Raw genomic sequence first — 6363 nt, 5'->3', positions numbered from 1 at the left:
ACCAAGCTGATGTCAAGCTTCCCAATCTGATTTGATAACAGCATTTTCTCAGTTATTTACCTAATGCAGACGCAGTTAAAATGTTAATCCATTTTGGATATTACTGAATTCTATTATTCTGTCTCACTGTATTTCCAGTTTTGGCCCAGTATATATCATCACGAGGACAAAATATAAGAAAACCAATGGCTTATAGCCCATTTAGTTATGTTTAAACAAATGAAAGATCTGCATGAAAGAAATTATTTTATTTGTATTATTTTTGATTTATGAAAACCACTTGTCCCTAAAACATGCTCAAAACAGAATAATCCATTTGTACAAAAGAGATGAGGTGAAGATGTGTTTCCATGTGCCCCAATGAAAGGAGAGTTTAATTTTACTTCCAGTCTTTATAACACCAGGCTTTCCAAAGCAGATTACAACAGTAAAGATGAACCCATCAGTAAACAGGTTATCCTTGCTGAAATTTGGTCATGTATTACTGTATTGTATAGAACAGTGTAGAAAAATAAGCACAAAATACAGCCTTTATTAGTGCTGTTTCTACCAACTATAATAATTTTTGAAGCTGTTTTACTGATATAAATAATCATGAAATAAAACTGAATATCTACATATGGGAAGCTTTCAAATAAATTAAAAAGTGTCAAATAAGTAAAAAAAAAAAAAAAGTATTTTGTTCTCCACCTTTTGAGGCACTGCCTATCCAACTGGTACAGCTTTAGACTTTTTACAGATGGACCACCCATAGGTAGCCCATTATTTCTAATAATCGTTTGCTATTGTTTCCAATAGCGTTTGCTATTGTTTTGGGTGAACCAGTATGGCAGCAATCTCCACCTACTGGCCTATAATGGGCTAGATAGCCTTGGACCGTCTCCTGTTCTCAATCTAACCTCCTTGATGTATAAGCTGCCATCTTGGAAAAGGGGCATGGCTATGACGTGACTTCCCATGACATCACCAAAAAGGTGCAGGGTTTATTTATTTTATTGCTTTTGTATCCCACATTTCCCCACCTATTTACATTGTAACGATGGAAGTACAATGAGTTATTACATGATTATGGTTACATTATGAGGAGTTGAGTTGAAACAATGGGGCTATGCAAAAGAAGTGGCAGGTTTGGGACACGGCTATGCAAATAAGGACAAGGGGTGTGGCTATGCACAAGAAGTGTGGGGAATGGGTGTGTCTCAAAATCAGTGGCTTAGCTACGTGGGGCCTGGGCCTCCGTAGATTTGGCCCTGGCCCCCATGCCGACAATCCCCTTGAACCCCCCCCTCCCGCCACCAACCCTCCCATGCCGTTGCCGCCCGCCCCATCAGATACCTTGTTTGCTGGCGGGGGTCCCCGAACCCCACCAGCCGAAGAGTCTTTTTCAGCGCCGGAGTAGCGCCTTCGTTCAACTAAGTTCCTGGTGCGATCACCTGTTTCGACGCCTTACATCCTGCACCGTGCAGGACATAAGGCGTCGAAACAGCTGATCGCACCAGGAACTTCGTTGAACGAAGGCGCTACTCCGGCGCTGAAGACTCTCTTCGGCTGGTGGGGTTCGGGGACCCCACCAGCAAACAAGGTATCTGATGCAGCGGCGGGGAAGGGTTGGTGTTGGGAGGGGGGTTCAAGGGGGTCGTCGGCAGGCCGGCAGGGGGGTCCAATGTGGCGGCAGCGGCTCGGCGGGGGGGGGGGGGGGGGGGGGTAAACAGTGCCCCCCCAACTCTGGCTCTGCCCCCCCCTCCCGGTGAGGTCTGGCTACTCTCCTGCTCAAAATTAATTAATTTTGACAAATGCCGGTGAGAGACACTACACTAGTAGGCTTGCGACTCTAGTGTGGGCAGTCTACTGCGTGAGTTAATTCAGGCACTGAACTCCTTTCTCCCTTGTTCAGCTGCTAATATGTGCATGGAGCTCTCATTTACGTTTCTGCCTGCAGGGTTAAAACTCTGCATATTAAGGCACTACAATTCAGCACTAGCCTACATCATTCTCTGAAGCATAGTTGGTGGTGGGGGGGGGGGGGGGGGGGGGGGGTTGGGCTCTCCCAGATCAAGATTAAGGCTCTAGTTATTAATGGTGTCTTACGTGTTTGATTATGTTTGTTTTATTGTACTCTGGCTAGATTTTTGGATAAGCAGATTCTGTATTTTATAAATAAACCATGAACCTCGCACATCTGACTGCAGAAAAATTCACAAAAAGTTATGAGCCAGATACATGAGAAAACCATTGCTTATCCTATGAAAAGGAGTTGTAAGAATTCTGACCTACTTTCTAGGATCTTCTGGGTACTTGTAACTGGACTGGCCACTGATACTGGCTAAAGGGAAGGGGATTTGATATCTTACCTATTTTTACAATCAAAGCTGTTTATATATTATTTACAGGTACTTATTTTGTACCTGGGGCAAAGAAGGGTTAACGGGAGGGGGGATTCAGTAGGTGGCACCCAAAGTTAGGCGGTGGGAAGAGCTGTGCTAAGCCAGTACAATGACCTCTACAGAATACTGACTTAGCACAACTCATGCCTAACTTTGGCTGCGAGAACTTACGCCTGCAAAACGCTGAAGTAAATGCTGGCACCCAACTAATGGCATTTGGGAGAATGAATGACACATCACACCTGAATTCTGGGAATACCCCTGACCTGCCCATACATGTATTGGAGTTGCATGCTGCACAATTCAGGCAGACCTGTTACAGAAGAGTGTATAAGACAAATCCATGTGTAACTCTTAATAATTTGGTGTCAGTTGGCAGTCATTAACAGCTCATTAACTAATTAGTGTACATGCGGGTCTGGGATAGAGACCTGCAAAGGAATGGAGTTTGCAGCAATCCCCTCTGGGGCGGAAGCAGCTCTGCGGGGTTCCCATGGGGACAAAAGCAGCTCCTGAGGGGTTTCTGTGGAAGTGTAAGCTGCACCTGTGCCAGTCTCTTACCTACCAAGCACCAAGTTCTTTGAGTGCCACCTCCTTCTCCTCTTTGCTTTAATAGCGCAGATGTAGAAAGTCTTCCATTAATCTTCTCTGCTCCTGGGCTGATGCACAGGCCTTAGCTATGACACAGGCACAAGCATCAGAGGTCACATGACCTACTGGCACATGCATGTGGTGACCTATTAGCACACAGTACCAACGACTCAGAGACGAGCCTTACATGTGGGCACCTGAGTGTTCCAACTCACATTTCTTCCTTGCCTGCAGTGCTGCGGCTCGAACCCAGAGACCGAGAGCTGACTGGAATTTTTCTTTTTTTAAAAGGGAAAAAAATGGTGATAGGAGTGTACTACCGTCCGCCTCGCCAGGATGAGCAGGTAGACACAGAAATGATAAAAGAAATCAGAGACGCGAACAAAATGGGCAATGTGATAATAATGGGTGACTTCAATTATCCAAATATAGACTGGGTAAATGTAACATCGGGACACGCTACAGAGATACAATTCCTTGATGAAATCAAGGACAGCTTTATGGAGCAACTGGTGCAGGAGCCGACGAGAGAAGGAAAAATTCTAGACTTGGTCCTTAGTGGAGCGCATGATCTGGTGAGGGACGTTATGGTACTGGGGCCGCTTGATAACAGTGACCATAATATGATCAGTTTTGACATCGACCTTGAAGTAACTGTACACAGAAAGTCAAATACGTTAGCGTTTAACTTTAAAAAAGGAGACTATGATAAAATGAGAAGAACGGTAAAAAAAAAACTTAGGGGGGCAACTGAGAGAGTAAAAACTTTACAACAGGCGTGGACGCTGTTCAAAAATACCATCCTGGAGGCCCAGGCCATACATATTCCGCAAATTAGAAAAGAAAGACGGAAGTCCAAAAGACACCCGGCCTGGTTGAAAAGTGAGGTGAAGGAAGCTATTAGGGCTAAAAGAAACGCCTTCAGAAAATGGAAGAAGGAACCGTCTGAAAATAACAAGAAACAGCATAAGGAGTGTCAAAGCAAATGCAAGGCACAGATTAAGAAGGCCAAGAGGGAGTATGAAAAAAAGATAGCATTAGAGGCAAAAAAACATAGTAAAAAATTTTTTCGGTATATTAAAAGCAGGAAGCCGGCAAAAGAATCGGTTGGGCCGCTGGATGACCGAGGGGTAAAAGGGGCGATCAAGGAAGACAAAGACGTAGCAGAGAGACTGAATGAATTCTTTGCTTCGGTCTTCACCGAGGAAGATTTGGGTGGGATACCGGTGTCGGAAATGGTATTTCAAGCGGACGAGTCGGAGAAACTTACTGACTTCACGGTAAACCTGGAGGACGAAATGGGGCAGTTCGGCAAACTGAAGAGTAGCAAATCTCCTGGACCGGATGGTATTCATCCTAGAGTACTGATAGAACTGAAAAACGAGCTTGCGGAGCTACTGCTAGTGATATGCAACTTATCCTTAAAATCGAGCGTGGTACCGGAAGATTGGAGGGTGGCCAATGTAACGCCCATTTTTAAAAAAGGCTCCAGGGGAGATCCGGGAAATTATAGACCGGTGAGTCTGATGTCGGTGCCTGGGAAAATGGTAGAGGCTATTATTAAAAACAAAATTACAGAGCACATCCGAGGACATGGATTACTGAGACCAAGTCAGCATGGCTTTTGTGTGGGGAAATCTTGCCTGACCAATTTACTTCAATTCTTTGAAGGAGTGAACAAACATGTGGACAAAGGGGAGTCGGTTGATATTGTGTATCTGGATTTTCAAAAGGCGTTTGACAAGGTACCTCATGAAAGGCTACAGAGGAAATTGGAGGGTCATGGGATAGGAGGAAATGTCCTATTGTGGATTAAAAACTGGTTGAAGGATAGGAAACAGAGAGTGGGGTTAAATGGGCAGTATTCACAATGGAGAAGGGTAGTTAGTGGGGTTCCTCAGGGGTCTGTGCTAGGACCGCTGCTTTTTAATATATTTATAAATGATTTAGAGATGGGAGTAACTAGCGAGGTAATTAAATTTGCTGATGACACAAAGTTATTCAAAGTCGTTAAATCGCGACAGGATTGTGAAAAATTACAAGAGGACCTTACGAGACTGGGAGACTGGGCGGCTAAATGGCAGATGATGTTTAATGTGAGCAAGTGCAAGGTGATGCATGTGGGAAAAAAGAACCCGAATTATAGCTACGTCATGCAAGGTTCCACGTTAGGAGTTACGGACCAAGAAAGGGATCTGGGTGTCGTCGTCGATAACACACTGAAACCTTCTGCTCAGTGTGCTGCTGCGGCTAAGAAAGCAAATAGAATGTTGGGTATTATTAGGAAAGGTATGGAAAACAGGTGTGAGGATGTTATAATGCCGTTGTATCGCTCCATGGTGCGACCGCACCTTGAGTATTGTGTTCAATTCTGGTCGCCGCATCTCAAGAAAGATATAGTAGAATTGGAAAAGGTGCAGCGAAGGGCGACTAAAATGATAGCGGGGATGGGACGACTTCCCTATGAAGAAAGACTAAGGAGGCTAGGGCTATACAGCTTGGAGAAGAGACGGCTGAGGGGAGACATGATAGAGGTATATAAAATAATGAGTGGAGTGGAACAGGTGGATGTGAAGCGTCTGTTCACGCTTTCCAAAAATACTAGGACTAGGGGGCATGCGATGAAACTACAGTGTAGTAAATTTAAAACAAATCGGAGAAAATTTTTCTTCACCCAACGTGTAATTAAACTCTGGAATTCGTTGCCGGAGAAAGTGGTGAAGGCGGTTAGCTTAGCAGAGTTTAAAAAGGGGTTGGACGGTTTCCTAAAGGACAAGTCCATAAACCGCTACTAAACGGACTTGGAAAAATCCAAAATTCCAGGAATAACATGTATAGAATGTTTGTACGTTTGGGAAGCTTGCCAGGTGCCCTTGGCCTGGATTGGCCGCTGTCGTGGACAGGATGCTGGGCTCGATGGACCCTTGGTCTTTTCCCAGTATGGCATTACTTATGTACTTATGTACTTATTAAATTGTTGTGGGGATGGATAGGGATGGGTACGTTTTCTGTCCCCTTGCAGCTCTCTAGTCTGGGATCCATGCCCAAGTTTGGCCAACCCATACAGAATTCAGGGGTCAGTGACTTGCTCAGTCACAAGGAGCTGCAGTGAGAATCAAACCTGGTTCCCTTGGATCTTAGGCAACTGCACTAACCATTAGGCTACTCCATAACTCAACGTGACTAATCTTATATTCTTAACTAATAGAAACACCTCTGTTGTAATTGCAGGCTTAGCCTCCTCCTCTCTTATGTAGACACACTCGGCTCATTAAAAGAACAAAACATGACTGTAGTTGTCCATGGCCAGAGCCAGGTTTATTACAAACAGCCCTAGAAGTGTATTGTGCTTTATAAGTGACCACGGCTGAAATAAAAACAGAACACA

Source organism: Microcaecilia unicolor, chromosome 9, assembly GCF_901765095.1.
Source record: "Microcaecilia unicolor chromosome 9, aMicUni1.1, whole genome shotgun sequence".
NCBI lineage: Eukaryota > Metazoa > Chordata > Amphibia > Gymnophiona > Siphonopidae > Microcaecilia > Microcaecilia unicolor.
The sequence above is the reverse complement of the archived record's forward strand: the minus strand, read 5'-3'. Positions refer to the sequence as shown.